Source organism: Belonocnema kinseyi, chromosome 2, assembly GCF_010883055.1.
Source record: "Belonocnema kinseyi isolate 2016_QV_RU_SX_M_011 chromosome 2, B_treatae_v1, whole genome shotgun sequence".
Classification (NCBI taxonomy): Eukaryota; Metazoa; Arthropoda; class Insecta; order Hymenoptera; family Cynipidae; genus Belonocnema; species Belonocnema kinseyi.
In genome coordinates this window covers 125,799,396-125,824,184 of record NC_046658.1, presented here as the reverse complement: position 1 = coordinate 125,824,184, position 24,789 = coordinate 125,799,396, and the positions used below count along the sequence as shown (strand labels likewise).

At 25.6% G+C, this 24,789-nt stretch overlaps 1 protein-coding gene across 2 annotated transcripts in view; it reads right to left on the bottom strand.

Moving 5' to 3' along the window:
- LOC117168338 (solute carrier organic anion transporter family member 5A1) overlaps positions 1 to 24,789 on the bottom strand; it is a 271,076-nt gene that overhangs the window by 52,773 nt on the left and 193,514 nt on the right. The window lies entirely within an intron of this gene.

Genomic DNA, 24,789 nt, shown 5'->3' with positions numbered 1-24,789 from the left:
AAAATATATATTTTTTTTGCCAAGAAAATTAATCTTCTGCCCAAAAAGCGAATTTTCAACAAAATACATCAATTTTCATAAAATGTGTTAATTTTTAACCAAGTACTCGAATTTTGTTTAAATTAAAAATATGAATTTTCAACGAAATAGTGAAATATAATACCCAATTGTGGAATTTTCAATCCAAAAAGACGAATTTTGTACAAAAAAAGTTGAATTTTCAACCCGAAAATATGAATATTTACTAAAATTATGAATCTTTAAACAAAATAAAAATTTAATCATTTTAAAAATCAGGTTAAGTTTAAACAAATCAGTTCATTTTTGAACAAAAATACAAATTATCAACAAAATAGATTAATCCTCAACCAAAAAAATTAAGTTTTAACCAAATTTAATTTACATTTGAAAAAATTAATTTTGAACCAAATTTGGAATAGTTAAATTTCCAGTTAAAAAAAAGTATTTCTTAACCAAAAAACATAATAATTTTCAAGAAAATAGTTAAATATTTATCAAACCAAAATTAATTTTCTACTTAGAAAATTAATTTTTTTTGCCAAAAAAGCTGAATTTTCATAAAAATACATCAATTTTTAACAGAATTGTTGAATTTTGAAGCTAAAAACACGATCTACTTAAAAAACAGTTTCAACCCGAAAAAATGACTTTTCAAGAAAAAAGTAAATTATCTACCAAATAGCTAAATTTCCATAAAATAGTTCAATTTTTAACCAGATAGTCGAAATTTTAATTAAAAATATAAATTTCCGACCCAATAGTTAAATTTTATACCCAATTGTTGAATTTGCAATCCAAAAAGATGAATTTTCTACAAAACAAATCAATTTTCAACACGAAAAATTAAATTTTTTAATAAAATTATGAGCAATTGAACAAAAAATGAATATTTTAAAAAGCAGTTTAAGTTTAAAAAAATTAGTTGATTTTCTAACAAAAAAAAAGAACAATTTTTAATCAAAAAGTTTAATCATTTGCCAAGAGAGATTAATTTTGAACGAAATTGTTTAAAATTGTTAAACCAAACCTAAAATAGTTAAATTTTCAGTTAAAAAAATTAATCCTTAATTACAAAAAAAAAAAAACAACATAATTTTCAACAAAATAGTAAACTTTCAACAACAACTGAAATTATTTTCCACCAATGAAAATTGATCTTCAGCCAAAAAAGATGATTTTTAATCAAAATACATAAATTTTCAACAAAATGCATCAATTTTCAACCAAACTGTTTAATTTTGACGCCAAAAAGACGATTATTACAAAAAACGCAGTTTCTATCCGAAAATATGAATTTTCAACAAAAATTTCATAAAATAATAAAAGTGATGGTTCATTTTTAACCAGGTAGACAAATTTTTAATTAAAAATATCAATTTTCAATCAAATAGTCAATTTGGTAACCAACTGTTGAATTTTCAACTAGGAAAGATTATTTTTAATTGAAAAGATCAATTTTGAACTAAATCTGGAATCGATGAATTGTCAGTTAAAAAAATAAATCCTCATAAAAAAAAAGAATAGTAATTTTCAAGATCATAATTAAATTTTTTATCAAATGGTTGAATGTTCTTATTAAGTTTATAAATCTTCAACAACAAAAAAATCAATTTTTATAAAGTGGTTCAACCGTCAACGAAGTAGTTTAATTTTTAAAAAAATGACTTTCTAACAAAATAGTTAAATTTTCAATCAAATAATTAAATTTTCAACCTAACATTAGGATTTTCAACAAAACGAGATGAATTCCGGAGCAAAAATCTAATAGCAGACTTTTCAAATATCGTGCTTTGTTATAGTTAATGTAAAAAATATTTAATATATACGTCGATTATGTACAAAAATTTAGCTTTACTTTTATTTAAATCCTAAATAGTTTAGTTTGAAATTAATCTAAAAAAGTTAAATCAATGATAAAAGATAATTCTGTAATTTAAAAAAAAAAATTAACTACTCGTGGTAACATTCTAGTTTTGAATAGAACAATTTTTTAGACGTAAAACGAATAATTGTATTTTCAAATATCGTATATTTAAAGAGAAAAAGGGCAAAGAGGAAGTTTTACCAGATTAGAAAAAAAGCTAATTTGAAATAGCAGAATAGGGGACTAACTGTGATCTCTGTATAAGTGTTCTCGGTCTTAAATTCAAGGCTAATTAAAGTACTAATTCTGCGAGGCAAGTAGCCAACTTTTCGTAACTAGAGGCTGAATAATTTAAAAATAATTCGCGATTCTTGTGTCACTGTCTTTTCACGCTCGGCTTGACGAGGGAGCTCTTAATAAATTCCCAGGTAGTGCTTGAGAACGACAATGCTTTTTTATATTATCGATTTGACTTGCCCTTGATTCCAACTTGATGAAAAATTAAGGAAGGCCAAAGAACCATAAGTCATTCCCAACATCAAAGAGCAACTTTTTCCTTTTATTCTCCAACCGATTTCCACTTTATCAGTCGCTCTTTTTCATAAACGATTCCGCGAATTATAATTTGTGCCAAGTGATAAGACTTTAATTGCTTGTCTTTTTGTCGAGGCTGCACTTTTCTCTCGTTAGTCTATCAACTTTGTTCCACTTAGAATTGATCTGGAGAAATTATTATTGAAGACAAAGAAACAGGGTATCTTAAGTGAGGACAATTATTTCCAATTGAAGATACGAGATGAATCATTTATCAGGATTCAATTATTACTTACTAGAAATTATGATTTGTGCACTATTAGTTTCTTCTTAGAATTCAAATTTTTAATATCTACATTCCAGGATGACCTCTGACAACAAAAATAGGTTTCTGGTCATTTTCAACAAGTTTAATAATAAATTTGTATATAATAATAAAGTTTTTAAAAACTATTATATCCATTTCTTCGAACGTTATAATGTTGGTATACATTCCTCAAAGATTTGGCAGGGTTTCTTGGTGTCTATAATATTGAAATAAATAATATTGAAAAAGATAGCAAGGGATTTATAGAATTCAGTATTTTTAACGAATTTTAAAGGCTCTTAATACACTGAGAAAAATGTTTTTTGACCCTATATCAAAGATAGAATGTGTTTGATTCAAATACAACTTTGACTTAAATAATGTGTTTCAATCAAGTAAATTTTATTTGTATCAGACAAATATTTGTTTCACACACTTATATTAGGTTTTCCCTATATCAAAGAAAAAATTGGTTTGATTCTACGATCATTTTTCTGATTTTACAAATTTTTGAGGATCTCAAAACATTTTAAATATTTGAAGGATTTCAAATGAATAGTATTGAAAAATATTTCAAGGATTTTCGAAAATTCAGTATTTTTAAGGGATTTTAAAGGGTCTTAATACTCAGAAAAATGTTTGTTTGAACTTATATCAAAGATATTATTTGTTTGATACAAATAAAATTTGTTTGACTTAAACAGTAGTGTGTTCCAATCAAATATTTTTTTTTTTAATCAGACAAATATTTGTTGAAATCAATAAAATTGTTGTCTTTATAAAAAAAATTTGATTCCAACAAACATTTTTTTCGGATTTTCTAAATTTTTCAGGATCTCAAAGAATTTTAAGTATTTCAAGGATAAATAGCATTAAAAATATAAATAAATAGCATTGGAAAAAATTTCAAGAGATTTAGAGAAGTCAGTAATTTTAAGGGATTTTAAAGAAATTCGAAGGAATTCAGGGGGAATTAAAAAAATCAAGGGAATTCAAAAGAATTTCAGAATAAATTTAATAATTCAGGGAACATTCTAAACGAATTGCAAATTTTGTTTTAAATTATAATATTCTATTGATTTTAGTACATTTAGAATGAATTTAAAGGGTTATAAAACATTCAGAAAAATGTTTATGACCCTATATTAAAGATAGAATTTGTCTGATTTAAATAAAATTTGTTTGACTTAAACAGCGGCGTGTTTCAATCAAATAATATAGTCAAAATATATTGATATTTTCTACCAAGAGATGAATTTTCAAACAAAAGATGAATAATCAACCACAAATTTAATAATTCATATTTCAACAAAGAAAAAAATAATTTTTTAACCAATTAGTTGCATTTGGATTAAAATAGTTAATATTTCGAAAAAAACTGAATTTTCACAAAATAGTTAAATTTTTTAGAAGATAGGTGAATTTTCAACATAATATTTTTTCTACTTAAAAATATAAATGTTTAATCTTTAATTTTTTGTTTAAAAAAATAAAAGAGTTGTTTTCCCCTGTACCAAAGAAAAAATTTGTATGATTCCAACAAAAATTTTCTGATTTTATAAATTTCTCAGGATCTCAAAGAATTTGAGATATTTCAAAGAATCTCAAGAAATATCATCAGATTTAATTTATTTTTTCAGCTTTTCAATGGATTTTATCATATTTTAATGGAGTTCAAAGAATTTATTCACAAGAATTGAGGAATTTCAAAGGATTTAAAAAATTCGAGATTAAAAAAAAGTGTGAAGGTCTTTCGAAAGATTTCAATAGATTTGAAAGATTTTTGCCAAAAATAGGAAATTAATTCTTTCAACTAAAATTAATGTCTAAGTGCATTCGTTGAATTCAATGTGAAACGCCTAATATCTCAAAGTCAAAATATATTGATATTTTCTACCAAGAGATGAATTTTCAACCAAAAGATGAATAATCAACCACAAATTTAATAATTCATATTTCAACAAAGAAAAAAATAATTTTTCAACCAATTAGTTGCATTTGGATTAAAATAGTTAATATTTCGAAAAAAACTGAATTTTCACAAAATAGTTAAATTTTTTAGAAGATAGGTGAATTTTCAACATAATATTTTTTCTACTTAAAAATATAAATGTTTAATCTATAAGGATGAGTGTTCAATGAAACAGTTTAATTTTTCACAAATAATTACATTTATAAGAAAATAGATGAATCTTTAATGAAAAAGATTAATTCTGAACGGAAAGTATAATAGTTAATATTTTGTTTTAAAAAAGTTTTTAATTTTAAATCAAATTAACTCGAATTTGACCAAAAAGATGGATTTCCAAACAAAAAATGTATTATTTAATATTTTTAACAAAAATATAAAAAATTTAAATAAAAAATATATAAATTTAACCAAACAAACGAATTTTTAACAAAGTATTTGATTCCTAAACCGAAACAGGTTGTTCTTGAACTAAAAAGTTGTATTTTTAACCCAAAAAGTTTAAATTTCCACCAAAAGAAATTAATTTTGAAACCAAAAATAAAAACTTTCAACAAAAGTTTTTCTTTTTAATTTTTATAATTAGTTAATTTTAATTTAATTTAATTCTTTTAAATTAATTTAAACGATTTTTTTTATTCTCAACCAAGAAAGATTTTTTAGTTAAGGGGGGAAAAAACTTTCAACCAGATTGTTGAATTTTCAAACCAAAAGAACGAACCCTACAGCAAACAGTTGAATTTTCAAAAGCAAAGGATTAGTTATCATTCAAAAAGATAATTTGCAACCAAAAGGCACATTTTGGATGAGTTTGTTTTTCATTGACTGAAAAATAATTCTTGGTTGAGGATTCAACAATTCTATTGAAAATTCGACTTTTTTTATTCAAGTCAACTACTTGGTTAAAAGTTGAACTAATTTGTCAATTCATAAGAAGCAGTAAGATTTTACACCCCCCCCCCCCCCCCCCCCCCCCCCATCGTCTTGAGTAATTTCTGAATACCCTCTAAGTTAAACAAAAAATTCAGTCGGCAAAAATTACTTCGGATAGAAGGGAGGAGGGGTTTTGTAAAAAAAATATTGAAAGATTCTTTAGAGCTGTTATAGAAATGAAATTACTCTTTTTCAAAAAATGTTCTACTTTCACGAAGGTGTTCATGAAAACTACTTTGCATGAAACACTTTTAAAAGATGTAACAGAGCACCGTTAAGTCGCTTATAATAAGAACACTTATAAGTACCTACTACCGTTTGTTTGTGACGAGATCATCGAACCGAGAAAAGCATAGTAGGCGATGTATAAATTAAATGTGGACTTCGAAATAGAGTGAGTTTACGAACCTTTGAAAAGTCGCTCCTTGTTTTTCAGGAAAGTATCTCTTTATGAATTTTCAACCGGGAAATTAGAATTTTCGACACAAGATTATTTTGCAGCCAAGAAAGATGAATTTTCAAAGAAAAAAGATGAAGTTTCTAAAATGAATGATGAATCTTCAATTCAAAAGGACGAATTTTCAACCAAATAAGAATTCTTTTCAGCTGATAAACGAAAAACTTTCAACAAAAAATGTAACAGCTCGCAAGTTTGAGCGCGCCTAGGGCGCGCGACGGTTGTATCTCGCGCTTCACGCTCGAACATGATTACACCTCGCGCTCGGATATTTATTCTTTGCATTTGGAATGCTTGAAAAAAGCGTTATCAAAAAGATCTCTTTTAGATGGCAGTATTTATATGCGTCTTCCTATTCTGAATTGTTTACTTAATTAAGTACAGTCAAAGATTAAGTTTCTCAAAGCTCTGTAGGCTTTGAGGTACACATTTGCATCGTGACACTCGCGCTGCGCGCTCGAATTCCGACAGACATTTGTAAACAGGGTTTGTTGCATTTTTTTTCTCGTAACTTTCGTCGTTTTTCCACACATTTTTTTTATTTTATTTTTTTTCAACGTTATTTTTCACGAATAAAACAAAAGTACGCGTCCTATCAAGAAGTGATTCTTAACGAAATTGTAGATCTTTTTTGGGATAACCATTTTTGTTAATTCATCTTTTTTCGTATCCTACATAGTTTGTCCACAAAATGGAATTTTTTATTTTCCATTATTTTTTGTGCAATCAAAATTTAACTTTTCGATTTTTGAAGAAAATCCAAAAATTGGTTATGATAATCTTGTAGGGCTTTCAAAAAGAAATGTTTTTCTTCTCTTGACTTTTTTTATATCGTGCGTTTTTCAGGTTCAAATTTTGATTTTCGGTTGATTAAAAAATGTTTGAAAACGCTATAACTCTGAGAATGTTCTTTTTATCGAAAAAAGTCCTAAGGATAAATTGTTTTTTTTTTAATACTATAAATATCCCTATATAGAATTTTCATATTCAGAAAAAAGTGGTCAAAAAAATTTTCAAAATGCGCTCACTTTTTGAATTTTTATCAAAAATGGCTGGTTCACGAACTCGTCCTTTCTTTTAGGACCTAAAAAAAGTGTGCCAAGGATGAATTTGATTCGTTCATTTTTTCGAGAGTTATCGCGTTTACGGACGGACAAACAGACGCCATCGTGAAAACCTGATTTTCGGATTTAGGGGTCTCGAAACGAGGAGATCCGTTAAAAAAGTGTGATGTCAAATTTCCGACAATTCTAATACTTTTTCAATCATAAATGATGAGAATGTAATAAATAATAAATTGCCAACAGAATAGTGAAATTTCAAATAAATATTTTAGTTTTTAAACCAGTGGAATTTTCAACTAAATTGATGAAACTTTAAAAAAATATATTTTTTACAAACGAATTGAACTTTAAAACAAATAGTTGATTTTGCAAACAAAAAACTGAATTCCCCACGAACCAAATAATACTTAATAATTCAAACAAAAAAATGTGTATTGTAAATACAAAACAGATCAATTTACCCAAAAAGAGGAATTTTAACAAAATGGTTTAATCCTCAACCAAAAAAGATTATGTTTTACTCAATTAGTTGCAATTTTAACCAAAAAGAATGAATTTCAAACCAAGAGGTGATTTTCGGCGAAAACTACGAATTATCAACAAAATAAATAAATTTTCAACCTGAAAAGGTACACTTTCAACTAAAAATGGAATAGTTAAATTTTCTGTTCAAAAAAATTGATTTGAAACCAAAAATGAAAGAAATTTTCTAGACAATAGTTAAATTTGCAAGCAGATATGAATCTTAAAAAAGATTAATTATTTAGTTACATTTTTGACTAGTAGAATTTTTAATTGAAAACAAATAATTTCCGGACCAAATATAAAATGATAGACTTTGGAACAAAACAAAACTTTTAACAAGGAATCGTTCAATTTTCTTGGAGGGGTTTATTAATTAAATTAATAAAACAGTTTTATGAAATTTCTAAGAACTCAAGGTAAATTTAAAAAACTTCACAGCGAATAATTTTTTTGTTTCAATTAATTGAATCAAATAGCGTGGAGTGAATTAGAAAGAATTAAAATGAATTCAGAGGAATCCAGGGAGAATTAAAAAAATTAAGAGAATTCAAAAGAATTCAACAAAAAATTGAAGAATTCAGGGACAATTCTGAGTGAATTGACATTTTTTTATATTTATAATATTCTATTAATTTCAGTAAATTTGGAATAAATTTGGAAGAATTTAAAGTTATTCAAGAGGCGCCTTCATGAAATTCACAACAATTAGAAAAAATAAAATTGAAGGCAAATGTTAAAATAAATACATTTCCATACATTATTTAATTTTCAAAGTGGGAGTAACCATGATTCAGGACAAATTCAACAGAATTGAAGAGGATTGAAAGACAAATTCGAGAACAAAAGTCAACGAATTAAATCATGTTGGAGTGAATTTAGAGAAATTTAAGGGTAATGAGAAGAATTCGATGAAATTCATAAAACTCAAGTAAATTGAAAACAATTAAAAAATATTTTTGAAATGCATTGAATTAATTAAATCTTGAGTAAAAAGAATGAATTATTAGAATTATGTGAATTTAAAAGAATCTCTGGAGAATAAACAAAATTAAATAAAGATTTAAAAAGAAAAAAAAAGAATTCAGATAAATGGATGTGAGTAGAATTATTAGTGAATAAGAATCTCATAAAATCCATAAGAATCCGAAACGAATTACAAAAAATCCAAAATCCAAAAAGATCCATTGAATTCAGTGTATTTCAAAGGAATTTCAAAGAATTCAGAATGACCTCAAAATAATTCAAAGGAATTAAAATAATTCAAAAAGCCTTCAGGTTTCTCTTTTAATTTACGAAATGTCTTGTCGACCCGAAATTTGGAATAAGTAGTCAAATATTTTTCTTTTCTAACTTCCCTAGTTTGTCGAGACTAGGTACAACTTTTAATTTTTTGAAGAAAGTGACTAAAGTGATTTTTTTATTTTAAAAAGTGACTTAAAATGTTATATAAGAAAAGAGTGATTTAAGTGAATATGTGGCAGTCCAGATATTACTTTTAAAGTTTTTAAAACTTCTGAGTTCTTTAAGAATAATATTCTGGCTCTATTCAGCCTTAAAGATTAACTCAAGAATTGTAAAAATATTTCTTTCTCGCTATCGTAAGTCAGTTCGTGAGAAAGAAGTACTACATAATACTTTATTGACGAGTATTTCCTTTTGGAACACGCTTCCAGGAAAATAATTTTTTTTGTATCATTGCAAAAAATTAAAATCACTAATTTCGAATTTCTTTCCTGATATACAGAGCGAAACTAATCACAACTTACAAAAAAAACCGTTTGACAAAGTATTCAGAACATGATTAGAGTGAAGTTTCGCAATGGAACATTAAGTTGCTGAAAATGAGAACATAATAACGCTATTTCTACTGTTACTCTTAAAACATTGAATATTTCATAACTTAAAATATGAGCAGGAAACTAGTAAAAATAATAACTGTAATTAGAATAAATTCATTCGTACAATAGAAAATTAGTATAAAAAAGACATTAAATAATTGCAGACTTCAGAACCAAATCCAAATATTATAAACAAAATAGTTGAATTGTCAAATAAAGAAGATTCATTTTTTACCAAAATTTTTTATCCAAGCAAAAAAGGCAAAATTTCAACAAAGTAGTTGGCTGAAAACCAAGTAGTTGAAAATTCAACCAAATAATTCAATTTTTCAACCAAATTTTGAACCAAAGAGATGAATCAATCAACTTTTACTCAGATAGTTGAATTTTCAATTAAAAACGATCAATTTTCAGCCAAAAATAGAAAAGTTACAAAAAAAGACGTGTTTTAAATAAATTTTATATCAATTGTTTCACGACAGATGAATCTTCAACCAGATTTTAAATTTAAACAAAAAACACTCGAATTCATCCATAGAAGACGAATTTTACATAAAAGAGTCGAATTTTCAACCGAAAAAGCTTAATTTGTAACCACTCGCATTTTGAACCAAAAATATCATATTGTTACCAAGAGAGCCATTATCTATAAAAAAGTTGAATTATTTAAACCGAAAATATAAATTTTTAACTAAAAAGTTCATTTAAAACTAAATAGTTCAATTTTCTACAAAAAAAATAATCTTCAATCAAATAGTTGCATTTACAACCAAATAGTTGAACTCCCAAGCAAAAGAGACGAATTTTGAAAAAACTAGTTGAATTTTCAGCCTAAAAAAAAAGAATTCTCGACCAAATCGTCGAATTTTCAAAGCGAAAAGATTAAAACAAAAAATATGAACTTCAAATCCAAATGGACAACTTCTATTCAAAGAGATGAATGTTTAAAAAAACTGTTGAATTTTTGACAAAAAAATATGACTAAACAAAATGGTTCAATTTTCCATATAATAGTTACTTTTTAACCAAACAATTGCATTATCAACCTGAAAACATGAATTATTTATTATTATTAACTAATTACTTATTTATTAATTTTTACATGAATTTTCTACCAAATAGTTGAATTTCCATCTAAAAAAGATAATTTTTCACCCAGGAGGTACATATTCAGAAAAAAAATTAATTTCAAAAACAAAAAAAAAAGGATTTTTAACATAAAAAATACCAATTTTAAATAAAAAACAGTTGAATTCAACAAACAAGACGAATTTTCAACAAAAGAGTTGGGTGAAAGCAAAGTAGTTGAATTTTCAAATGATAAAGATAAATTCTCCACGAAAAATATAATAATTGATATTTTTAAATAAAGGAATTTAATTTTAAGTCAAACACAGTTGAATTCAATCAAATAATACGATTTTTTAACCAAATCTTCAACCAAAAGGATCAACATTCATCCAAAAAACATTAATTTTTAACAAAGTAGCTAAACTTTAAACCAAAAAAGGCGAGAATTCAACAAATTAGTTAAATTGTTAACCCGAGATGAATTTGCAACTAAAAGAGACGAATTATCTAAAAACTGGTTTAATTATTTAAATCAAAAATATGGATTTTCGACAAAAAGTTCATTTCAAACCAAAAAGTTGGATTTTCAATCAAATAGTTTCATTTCCAACCTAAAAGATGAATTTTTAACTAAAATGATCAATTTTCAATCAGAAATTTGAATATTTAACCACGTAGTAAAAATTTCAACTAATTAATTGAATTTGAACCCAAGAATGAAATAGATATAAAAATAAAATAAAATATCAAAATAAATATGATAATGAAATAATAATGATTTTCATAAACTCTCCAATAATAAAATAAGAATAAAATGAATATAAAATAAAAATGAAAAATTTTTAATTAAGAAAATTAAATTTCAACCAAAAAAAGCAAGTTTTCAAAAAATTAGTTCAATTGCTTGATTAGAAATGTATCTGCAACGATAAAGATTTTCATTTTAATTGAAAAACACTTGACTTTATACAAAAAAGACCAATGTTTAACAAAATATTTGAATCCACAACTAAAAAAGATTAAATTTTTGCGAAGGCACAAATGATCTATAAAACAGTTTAATCATTTAAACCGAAAATAATAATTTTCAACAAGAAGGTTAATTTCAAACTAAATAGTTGAATTTTCAATCAAATAAATGAATTTTCTACTAATAAAAATAGTTTTCTACCAAAAGGGACGAATTTTCAACAAAACAGTTAACTTTTTAACCAAATAGACGAACTTTCAACAGAAGTGATGAATCTTCAACCAGAAAAATGAATTTTTAACCGAATAGTTAAACTTTCAATCAATTAATTTAATTTTCAATTACAAAGATGAATTTACAACCAAAAACGTAATTAGTTAATAATATTTCAAAAACAAAATGTTTTATGTTTAAACAAAAAACATTTGAATTCAACCAGCAATTTTCAACACCAAAATATTAATTTTCAACAAAAAAGTTCATTTTCTGTCAAATTAGTCACATTTTAAAAACATCAGTTGAATTCTCAATAAAACAGTTGAACTTAAAAAAAAAAAAAAACAGTTGAATTTTCAACCAAAAAGATTTTTGGTTTGGGTTCTACTAATCCAAAAAAAAGGAGAAAATGGAGAAGTTTTTTGAAAATAGGGGGAAAAGGAATATCTTAAAAAAGGGGAAAAGAAGGAAATAAGGGAAAGAGTGTGAAGTCTGTGACTGTAATTAATCCTAAAGATTAATTTTAATAAATAAAAAATAAAAAAAGAATATTAAAGATCTGTTTCGTCCACTATACATAAATTATATATAACTTTTTCACCTGGGTTCATAAGCTTTATTGCAGACTCCCCAGCCACAATTACGTTCTTGTTACCGTATGCATTTGGAAAGAAAAGGAAAGTGAAAAGTATCGTTCCAGAAATAATATGCTGAACCCGACCAAGTCCAGTCATATTTTAGCACGCACAGTATGCTTGGCAATATAAAGTGTAAAAAAAAAAAAAATGAAAAAGAGAGGTTCTTGTAAGTTTGAATTTCTAGCAAACATCCTCTGGCTGTGGGTCGTCGAAGAGAGCTTATAGAACTTCATGAATATCGGACTTCTTTGGAACATGCATGCATCCCCAAGCTTCACATATTCATTAAATTTATTTTTTGAAGCTAAAAAGTCAATTAAATTCTTAAACAACAAATATTTCCTTATTCGATTTCTCGCCAATAAACATTTTAACTACTTAAAAATTATTATTGATAATAACTCAAATTATTACGAGGCCTAAAATAATTGTAGACCTCACAGACCAAATGGCTCCCAAAACATAGGAAAGAAAGTGATTTGTCACAAAAATAGAAAAATAAGAGGGGAATAAAATCTTTTAAATTATATTAATGTTTGGGCACCATATTGAATTCAATATAAAATCATTGAGAATTCAAGTAAAAATATATTCAAATTTTAACAAAATAATTTAATTTTTAACGAAAAAAGATTAATTTTCTACTAGAAGAGACGAATAAAAACAAAAATTAATCACCAGCCCACGAATTTCATCTATAACCAAAAAGTTCAATTTTCAATCTACAAAATTTCATTTTCAACCGAATTTTCAAAACAAAAAATAGAGCTTCCTACCACAAAAGATAAATTTTCAACCAAGAAGATTAATTTTCTACATAAACACAAATTTTTAACAAAAAAATCAATTTAAAGCCCAATAGTTCAATTTTAAACATACAAAGATGAATTTTCAACTAAATGATTCACCTGTTTTGTATCAAATTCGACTTTTTGACTAAAAAATTCAATAATCTGTTAGAAAAATCTATTATTTCGCTGAAAAGTGTTTTTTTTTCTTTTTCTGAATTTAACTCTTTTTTATTTAAAAGTAATTTTATTTTTAATTTTAAACTTATTTACCTAAAAATTTACAAATTTTATTAAAAATTCGTCTTTTTTGGGAAAAAATGCCACTAATTGGTTAAAAATGAACTTTTTGTTCAATTTTGATTCTACAGTAATGAATTTTCAACTAAATAGTTGAACTGAAAAAAAGTTATTAACCAAAACAGTCGTATTAACAACCAAATAAATAAACTTTCAAGCAAAAGAGATAACTTTTTCACGAACTAGTTGAATTTTCCAGTCAAAAAGAAAAATATTTTACGTGACATTAGAATTTTGTTTCCAAAAAGATGAATTTTTAACAAAACTTTTAAATTTTTAAACAAAAATGATTATATTCTGACAAAGTAGTTGAATTTTTAAACAAATAGTATACTTTTAACCTACAAAGATGTTTTTTTTACACCGGAAGGTTAAGTTTAAACTAAAAAAAATAGAGCTAGATCAAACGAAAAAAAACAGATCAATAAATCAAAAATCATTTACATCTATGGAATAAAAAAAGATAAATTTTCAAGAAAAATGGAATAGTTAAAGTTCAGGATAAACATTTTGTTTTAAGCGAGAAAAACGAATTATCAACAAAACAGTTGATTTTTTAACGATATAGTTGACCTGTTAATTAAGAACGATCACTTTTGAACTAAAAATGAACTAGTTGAATATTTGCATTAAAACAATTAGTTTGAACTAATAAAAAGAATTTTTAAAGAAGTAGCTCAACTTTGAACCAAATAGTTGAATTTTCAAAAAACAAGGTGAGTTTTTTTTACCAAAATTCGGTTTTTAAACTTACAAACATGAATTTTCAACCTATAAAGAAGAAATCTTAACCAAATAATTTAATTAAAAAAATTATCAGCCAAGTTACATTTACAACCAAGTAATTGAACTTTAAAAACAACGGACGAAGTTTAAACAAAATAGTTAAATTTTTAAACAAAAAATACGATTTCTTTCATTAAAAAAAAATGAAATTATAAATCTCTAATAAGAAAATGAATTCTCAAAGAAAATTGTAATAGCTGATATTACAATAACCAAATTTTTTTATTTGTATATAAAAAAACAGCTGAATTAAACTAAAAAGGAGTTTTAACGAAAAATCTATTATTTGATATTTTAACTAAAAAAAGGTTGTAATTTGAAATAAAAAAGAGTTAATTCTCAAACAAAAAGAATTTTCAAGAAAAGTTTAATTTTTAGCCAAGATAAAAAAAAACATTTCAAACAAATTGTTAAATTTTCAAGCCGAAAGGTGAATATAAATTCTCTATAGAACAGGTTAATTTTCAACAAAAAAGTTCATTTTCAACGAAATAGTCGAATTTCTTACCAAGAAATTTGAATTTTCAGCTGAAATGATGCATTTTTAACCAAAATAAAAAATGTAATTATGTACTTCAACTTATAGCTTAACAAAACAAAACTTTTATCTTAACAAAAAATGAAATTCATAGTTGACATTTGTCTCACCGCCCGAGTGATGTACGATTTTTTTTTCGAAATCAGTATTTTATGAGACTGTATGGCCATCTGAAAAATGAGTCGTGATATTTATATCTTTGGTCGCGAAAAAATACAACTGACGTGGTAGTCATCTGCTTGGATGTGTTCCTTAATTCCAAGCAGTCTCATGGAAAATATTTTATTCAATAAAATGTATGTAATTTCTGCATATTTCTTAATATTTATAGTTCTGAAAAAGATTGAACGAATCATCGCGTGCAAGGAGGTTTGGAAAATGATGGCGATGTGCTGGGATATACTAGGTCAACTTTTCCAACCGGGTGGAAGCACTCACGAATTGCATGTGTCTTCGCAAAGCTGTGTTTATTCCCACCGTTTTGAAATCGGAAATATACGTTTGAATCGAAATTCTTTTCCCATGATTGCTAAAACTATTATTTATATATTACATTTTTCGAAGAGGATTCTTTTTACTTGAATTTAACTGGTTTTTTTTCATATAAAATTAAACTTTTTTGTTATAATCCATGAAAAGGTCGAGTAATTTGTTAAAAAGATTTTTTTGTGGTTAAAGATTAATAATTTTAGTTGAAAATTCAACTTTCTTTGTAAAAACTTTCACTATTTGGTGGAAAATTAACTTTTTTATGAAAATTTCAATTTTTTTTCGGATTCCAAATTCAACAATTTGGTTTAATTTTTGTCTTTCCTTGCCTGAAATATCCTTTTCACTTGGAAATTTAACTTTTCAACTAAAAATTCGTCATTTCAGTTTATGAATTCAGTTCTGTTAGAAGAATTTTATTCTTTTTTGGTTAAAAATGTAACCGCTCGGTTGAAAATTCAATTTTATGGTAAAATATTTAATTATTTTTGTAGAAAATATACCTGTTGTCTTTTTGGCTTGCGTCTTTAACCATTTCGTGGATAAATCGACTATTTCGTGTAAAAGTATTTTTTTATACAACTGTATTTGATTTAAAATTAAAATCTCTTTTGGTTCAAACATCACTTCTTTGTTAGTTTAAAATTTAAACTAGTCGGTTAAAAATAAATATATTTTCGTCTTTTCTCATAGAAAATTTGCAATGTGGCTACAAATTTGTCTTTGGGGTTTGAAAATACAACAGTTTGGTTGAAAAATCTATTATTTCCTTGATATTTTTGTTACGAATTCAACCGTTTTTTATTTCAAATAAAAGCTTTTTTCGTTTCAAATACAATTTTTTAGTTGTAAATTTAATCTATTTGGTTAAAAATTCAAGTATTTTGTTGACGGTCCGTCTTTTTTAATAAAAAAATTAACTGTTGGGGTTCAAATTTGTCTTTTTGGGTTGAAAAATAAACTAATTTGGTAGAAAATTTAATTGTTTATAAAATTTGCACTATTATTTAATTGAAACTGTTATAAATAATCGAAATAAATAAAATTACTTTCTAAAAAAAATTGCAACAGTAAATTGACAACAATAGGAAATGAGTTGTCCACTTATTGGAACAAAAGAGGTATAGGATTATACTGAACCTGATGTATTTGTAGTCACGCGAGGAAACAGGGAAAATGTTAAACTTGTAAGTACTTTAGTTAATAAATCTTCTATCCCATTACAGAACATGATATACAATATCTCATGAAACATTAATTTGACTCCCAAATAAAAGAGCGGTCAAAGAAATTAAATTAATTTTTTAAACATCATTTTTCCAGATCATTGATCAATAGGGTGACAATGAAAAACCTAAATATTTTGTTCTAACTTGGGTCACCCTTTCAATGTTTACATTTAGGAAATATATTAAAGAAGATAGGCAAGGCTGGTTCTAGATCAAGATTCCTACTTTACCGCCATCTAGATTCTAGAACATTTCTCAGCTGAAGTGGTTCGCGTCCTATGTTTCTAGAAAATTATAGAAATTTAGCACAGACACGAACCACTTTAGCTGCAGAATGTTGTCGATGTCTGTAAGACAGAAATCTTGATCTAGAACCGGAGTTGCCTATCTACTGATGAACACGTATTTTTTATTATTTAAATAAAAAATCTAGACAACGCTGCGAAAATATTTTTAATTATGTAACTTCAAAAATTTTTTGAATGGAAAAAAGAAAATATACATATTAATTCATTTTTAAAGAAGATTAAAGGGTAAGAATTTTCACAGATATACATCAAATTACGACTTACGGTTTACCTCCTGAGATTAATAACTCTTGGAATAAAGGTTACGACGAATTGTTTCATTTTTTCGATAAACTTATTTTTAGAACTAGCTTAAGGCTTGAGAGATAAAAAAAACATAAATTGCCTACCAAATAGTTAATTTTTTAACTTATAAAGAAAAAATTTCTTACCAAAAATAGAAAAGTTAAATTTTTTGGATAAAAAATTAATAATTAGCAAAAAACACGACTTTTCAATCCGAGAAGACGATTTTTCAAAAAAAAAAAAGATTCAATTTTCAACAAAAAAGGTGAATTATCTATAAAAAAAGTTTAAGTTTTAACCAGAAAATTAGAAATTTCAAAGAAAAAGTAAATTCTCCACCAAATAGTTAAACTTTCATAAGAATAGTTAGATTTTTAAGGAAATAGTTGGAAGTTTCAACCAAACATATGCATTTTAAGCAGTCAAGTTAATTTTTAACGAAATAGTTTAATTTTCTAATAAACTGTTGAGTTTCCAAGTGAAAATGACGAATTTTCTACAAAAAAGTTCAATTTCTAACCCGAAAATAGAAATATTCAACTTAAATGAGGAATCTTTAACAACAACAAAAATGAATTTTAAAAAAAATTAATAGTACTAAATATTTGCATTAATAGTTGTATTTTGACAGATAGTTGAATCCTAAACAAAAACAGATTCATTTTTAAATATACATTTGTAAAAAAAATGAATTTTCAATCAAGAAGAATAATTTTCCATAAAAAAGACAAATTTTCAACCGAATACAGAAACTTTCTGCGAAATAGTTTAATTTTTAATTAATAAAGATCATTTTTTCATTAAATATATCCATTTTTAACCAAAAATGTAATAGTTAAATTCTCAGTAATTATTATGTATATTTTAATTATTTAAATTAGCTTACTCTATAAAATTATAGCTCTTAAAGAATTTTATAAATGAAAGAAGAAATGGCGGATAACTTTGCGTCAAAACTGTATAATTTAATAGCGTGGCACTTAGGAATATAATAATATTGTACTGGTTTTATTTTCTAAAAATCGTAAATTTGGCTTTTCCAAAAAAAAAATGCAGATGCTCTAAACTATTTTTGGATTTATTTGGAAATCTTACAAAATTCTTTAAAACTTCTTGAAATATTCCAAATCTCTTGAAATTCTTTGGAATACCTTAGAATTTCTTAAAATAGATATTGAAAAATTTCCTTTAGAAACATTAAAAATCGATTAAAATAAGTCGAAATAATTTGAAAATAAATCAACATGAACTTATTCATTAAAGTTCTCAAAAAAGCTAAATTCTCTGGAAATCTTTTTAATCGCTAGAAATATATAATTATATAAATATATTTTATTTTCCAAAATGCTTCGAAAATCGCTTAAAATATATGGAAATCTTACAAAATTCTTTTTATTTCCTTAATATATTTTTAGTCTCTTAAGATTCTTTGGAATACCTTCAAATTTTTTGAAATAGAGTTTGAAAACTTCCTTTGGAAATTGTAGAAATCCATTAGAATAAGTAGAATTAAAATGAAATTCTTTGAAAATACATTGACATGCACTTATTCATTAGTTCTCTACAAAAAACTGCTCAAATCCCTGGAAATCTTTGTGATCGACAGAAATTCCATTCTACTTCACTTATTTTCCAAATTTTTTAGAAATCCCTTTACATTTTAGGAAATCCTACAAAATTCGTTAAAGTCCTTTAAAAAATGTAAAAATTTTCTTTTGGACATCGTAAAAATCAATTAAAATAAGTGGGAAAAACTTCAAATGCCTTGAATATTTAAAGTAATTAAAGCTATTCATGAAAGTTCCCAAAGAAACTCCGTTCAAATTATCATAAATCTTTAAAGTTTCTTGGAATCCTTCAAGGTTTAAGAATATCATTTGAATCTGATGAGACTCCTTAAAATCCCTTAAAATCTTTGAACTCGCTAAGAATCCCTTGAAAGTTAATTTCATTTGTTTCCTACGGTTCTCTCGATATCCCTCGAACTCTTTGGAAAGCCTATACAATTATTTGAAATTTTTTTAATCTCTTGAAATTCTTTCGCATCTCTTGAAACCAACTGAACTCTATTCTTAATGAATGGTGAAAATCCATTAAAATAAGTTGCAATTTTTTAAAATCTCTTCGAAATAAATTAAATTGAACTTATTCATAAAAGATCTCTAAAAGAAACGTTTAAATTCCAGCAAATTTTATTTATTTTCCAAAGTTATCTAGAAACCTCTTAAAAAATCTTTGTAATCTCTTGAAATCTTTCGCTTCTTTGGCTCGCGCATGCTTCTTTGACTCCCGCACGCGTCTTCGGTCCGCACACGCTTCTTTGACTCCTGCACGCGCCTTTGGCTCGCACACGCTTTTTAACTCCCGCACGCGTATTCGGCTCGCGCACTCGGCTGCGGCATGTACTTGCTCGCCTATTCGTACTGAAAACATACACTCGTCAATAAAGTCCCTCTTCTCTCCTAAGTGCATAACATACTATTACGTTCTTTATTCTCACTATATTAGTCAAGTTTTCAATTGACGTGCCAATAGATGATTAAGGGTCTAAGGAAAAATCGTTAAGAAAGTCAAATAGATAAGTCAAAATGATTAAATTTAAATTCTGATTATGAAAGTTTCCGGATGAATGACTTCGAACTCGAGGTTCTGCAAACCTGGAACGTGTAATAGGAACTTGGATATCTGAGCGTTCTTGGGATCGATTCGAGATAGCATATGGAGGATATCTGGCACATTCACACATTAGACACATTGTCACGAGTTTACTGAAACTTTTGTAAAGAGTCAAGGACTTTTACACCTACTGCCAACTCATTAAGTCACGTACCAATTATCACCATTTTTTATATTTCACTGCTTCAAGAATAAAAAAAAAAGATAAAATGAAAAGAAAAACTGAAAATAATAACTAAAATTACTCCGGTTTGTATAGGATTACTCTGGATTATATGCATTTAGTGTAGATTACCCCACCGAAACTAGAAGGCGAATTTTAGTCGAAACAGAATTTTTTCAATTCTTGGCTTTTGTAATAAAACCACGCATCTCCCACCAAAAAATTAAACTTTAAATAATCATATTAATTTTCTACCAAAAAGACGAATTTTTTAAACTAAATACATGAATTATTAATTAAAAAAGTTCATTTTTAACCAAGATATAGAATTTTATGCTATTGGAGTTGAATTTTTATCCCAAAAAGACAAATTTCCAACAAATCAGGTAAATTTTAAACAAAGAAATATATTTTTTTATTACTAATTTGGTACAACGTAGATTATTGTTTCGTCAAGCAATTGAGTTTCTAACAAGTACGATTAATTTTCAACAAAGTACATTAATTTTATACTAAAAAAGATCCATTTTTAGCCAAGTAGTTGAATTTTCAATCAAAGACATTAATTTTTTACAAACAAAAAAACCAATTTTCAATAAAATCTGTAAATTTTCTACTAAAAAAAATTATGCATATGTACCCATTAAATGAATTTTCAAACAAGAATATTAACTTTCTACTAAAAATATCAATTTGTAACAAAATACATTTTTAACTAACTATTTGTATGTTCAACTAAAAAAGATAAATTTACCATAAAAAATAAAATAATCAAAATTTTCAAGAAATTAAATTAATTTTATACTAAAAAAGATCCATTTTTAGCCAAGTAGTTGAATTTTCAATAAAAGACATTAATTTTTTACAAAAAAAAAAAAAACAATTTTCAACAAAATATGTAAATTTTCTACTAAAAAAAATTATGCATATGTACCCATTAAATGAATTTTCAAACAAGAATATTAACTTTCTACTAAAAATACCAATTTGTAACAAAATACATTTTTAACTAACTATTTGTATGTTCAACTAAAAAAGATAAATTTACCATAAAAAATAAATTAATCAAATTTTCAGTTAAAAAAACAATATTCAATAAAAAACACAGTTTTCAAGAAAATAGTTGAATTCTCAACAAATTAGTTCAGTCTTTAACCAAAAAGATGAATTTTTAACCGATAACCTTAATTTTCTACTTTTGTTTACGACAAAAGACGTCAAGTTTCAACAAAACAGTTAAATTTTCAACTAAACCATTTTCAACTAAAATAAAAATCTTGAAATAAAAAAATGAATGTTTAACAAAAAAAATTGATTCTCAACTGAAAACAATATATGTACAATCAAAATTGTGACAGTTCAATTTTCGGTTAAGAAAAGTGAACTTTTAACTGAAAAGAAAGAATTTTCAATACATTAGTTAAATTTCGTTACCAAAATAATTCAATTTTTAACCAAGAAGATGAAGTTTTAAGCAAGAAGATTAATTTTCTATAAAAAAAATAAAAAAAACAAGAAATTAAAAAAAAGACAAGATTCAACAAAGGACAAATTTTCACCGTAAATGCATATTAAAAAAAACGCATATTAAATAAAAAAGAGAAATTTTCAACTCAACATTTTTCAACTAAAATCAAGAATCTTCAACCAGAAAAAAGAATTGTTGGCAAAGTAAATAGATTTTCAACTAAAATAGATACATTTTAAACTAAAACCGGAAGTTAAATTTTCAGTTAAAAAAATTAATTTTCAACCTAAGAAAATCGAATTTTCAACCTAAAAGGAAAAATTTTCCGTAAAAATTTTAAATGTTTATATAAAAAAATGATTTGGATTTCCTACATTATTTCGAATTAGCTGAATTACAAGTAGACTAATATGGCGGATTACATGTGGATCATTCGGATTAGGACTTGAAAAATTATATTTAAATCAAATGATTTTCGTTTGAAATAATAAAATTTACAAACTTATACAATCTCGGATTGAGTTAGTGTTTTTCGTGGGAACCTGACATTTTTATTGAAAAATGATTATAATTTGAAGAATATTTATAATTTTTTCCCAACTTTAGGACTGTTGGCGTTTTACATAGGAAATTGATACTGTCCAATAAAACTCATTATAATTTGAACAAGTTTTGGAATTTTTTAACAATTTTGAATTATGTTAGTTTTTCGGAAATATTGGTATTTTTAAGTTTTTGAAGTTAAATTTCAAAAAATATTCACAACTTCTTAACAATGATGAGATTTATCAGAACATTTATAATATTTGAACAATGAAAGAGTAGGCGAGTATTTATCAGCTGACATACTCATTTGAATTCATAAATTAAATTAACAATTTTAAACAGCTGCAGATTACGTGAGTGTCTTTCGTCAAGAATTGGTATTTTAGAATCCTATAATTTATTTTATATGTTAATCAACCAAAGCAACCAGAAAAATTAGAAAACTCAGTAACTTCCTAATCTGGTTAATTTATAAACGAGGTTATTTATAATGCAGTTTTTAGCAACTGAGAAGATGACTCAAAAGATAATTAGATTTCAGATGTTGATCTGGAAAAGGCGCGTTCATTTGTGAACATATACGTATGGATGACCCAATTTTTTGCTCCTTATTGGGGAAAAACCTTGGTTTGTGGTTCGTTTGACACTTCCTGAATTTAAATCAGTTAAAATTGTTACTAATTTTAACTGATTCAAATTTAGAGAGTAGATAAATCACCCATTGTGCCAAAGTTTGTGAAAAATTTCCTTCAAATTGAAGTTTTAAATGTTAATTAACATACTGAATGAAGAGTTTGAAAATTTATCAAAAACAAAATTTTGGTTATACAGCCAAATAAAAATATTAAAATTTTAATTCAGAATCAATCAAAATTTTAATTCCTTTTCAACGTCCAATATTGAAACTCAACTAGGAAATTCTTGAAAATGAAAAAAAATAAACAAAAGTCCACTGACCAAATTAAATTTCAATATGGAAATTAAAAAACACAAAATATAAGGGGAAAAAAACAGTCACCAAATCTTGTTCCACTTTTCATCTTGTTTATTTTTTAAATGAAAATCAGAAAACCGTTAGAAAAATCTACCAAAGAATAAACATTCAACTTTTCATAGATTTTTGTAAATGTTCTTTATTCTGATTTTTAAAAAATGAAGAAAACCCAGAGAAAAAAAGGATTTTTAACCCGAAAATATAAATTTTCAAGAAAAAATTGAATTTCCAACCATACAGTTGCATTTGGACCAAAAAAGAGAAAACTTCAAACCGTTTTCCGTCCAAAAATTTAATTAAAAAAAAACTAGAAATTTCAACAAAATATTTAGATTTTCAACCAAACAGATGAACCTTCAACGAATTTTTTTGTTTAACCAAGTAGTTCCATTTTTATCAAAGTAGTTGAATTTTCAATAAAAAAATATCAATTTTCAACAAAAGAGTTAAGCTTGGAACAAAGGGATGAATTTCTAACTAAATTGATGAATCTCAAACTGGAAAAGTTAAATTTTCAGTTAAAAAATTAATTCTCAACCATGAAAAAATATTAATATAAATTAATCATAAATTAATAATGAATTTAAAAAATAATTGAACCCAATTTTAATTTTTTATTTCCATGTTTAAAATTGAAAATGATAACAAGAACTCTAAAGCTACTTTTATGAATTAAAAATAATTGTTATGATATAATTTTATGCTACAATTTTATTTTATTTTCTGAATTAAGCTGACTCGAAAAAATTCCCTGGATAAAAAATATTCCCTAAAATTTCCAGGATTTTCTAGGTATACAAAAATTGCCTTAAAATTTCAGGTTTTCCGGGGTTTTCAGATGAGTTGATACCCTGATTTTTCATTTGTAAATTCAATTGAATTAACTGGATTAATTAATTAATCCAGTTCAAATAAAAAAATATTGATTGAAGGGTCTTGAAATTGTCTAATAGAATCTTTTACATACCAATACGATCATCAATTTTTTAATTAGAAAATAATCCACTACATGAGTCATACGTACCTGAAACATAAAATAAATTTACACCTTAATATTCTATACAACAATAATTTCAAAGAAATATTCCAGACAAAAATCTAAATTTAATTGATTTTTATTTAATAAATTTAAATTGAGTTTATTCTATAACCTTACTCGTTAGATTTTTCGGGTGCCTATTCAAATTCCAAAGAAAATTGACTAAATTTATTTAAAAATCAGGAAATTAAAAAAATAAGAAGTATACAAAAATTGCACGATGCAATTGTAAATAATTATTATTTCGTCCTTATACTCTTACAGATATCTAATAAAAATTAATGAAATGAATAATGCTAAAAACAAAATTAATCTATTCTTATATTTCCTTCTATACTCCATGAATTTGGTGAATAATTTTTCTATTATTGTTTTCACAAGTGATTAAAATTCAATTTTGGCATTTTAATATTTTCAATATCAATATATTTTCCTGATATTACTGAAAATAACAAAAAGAAATTTGCTTTAAATACACGGTCTCGCCGGCGTTAGTGGCTGACCAATTAGAAGGAGGCCCGGAGAACTGGAGGCCCGGAGAACTGGAAGCCCTCGTTTGCATCTATGCGCAAATGCAAAGACGTACACATGCTTGCTGCACGCGCATTGATACAAGGCAGAAGCAGCCAATGAACGTTGTTTGACAAAAGTAACCTGAATGTCGCGATAGATATGGGGGGCCGTTCATTTTTCGGAACGGTAAAAATTAAGAAAGGTAAAATTTCAGAATGGGTTATAATACATAATGGTAAAACTTAGGAATAGCAAAAAGT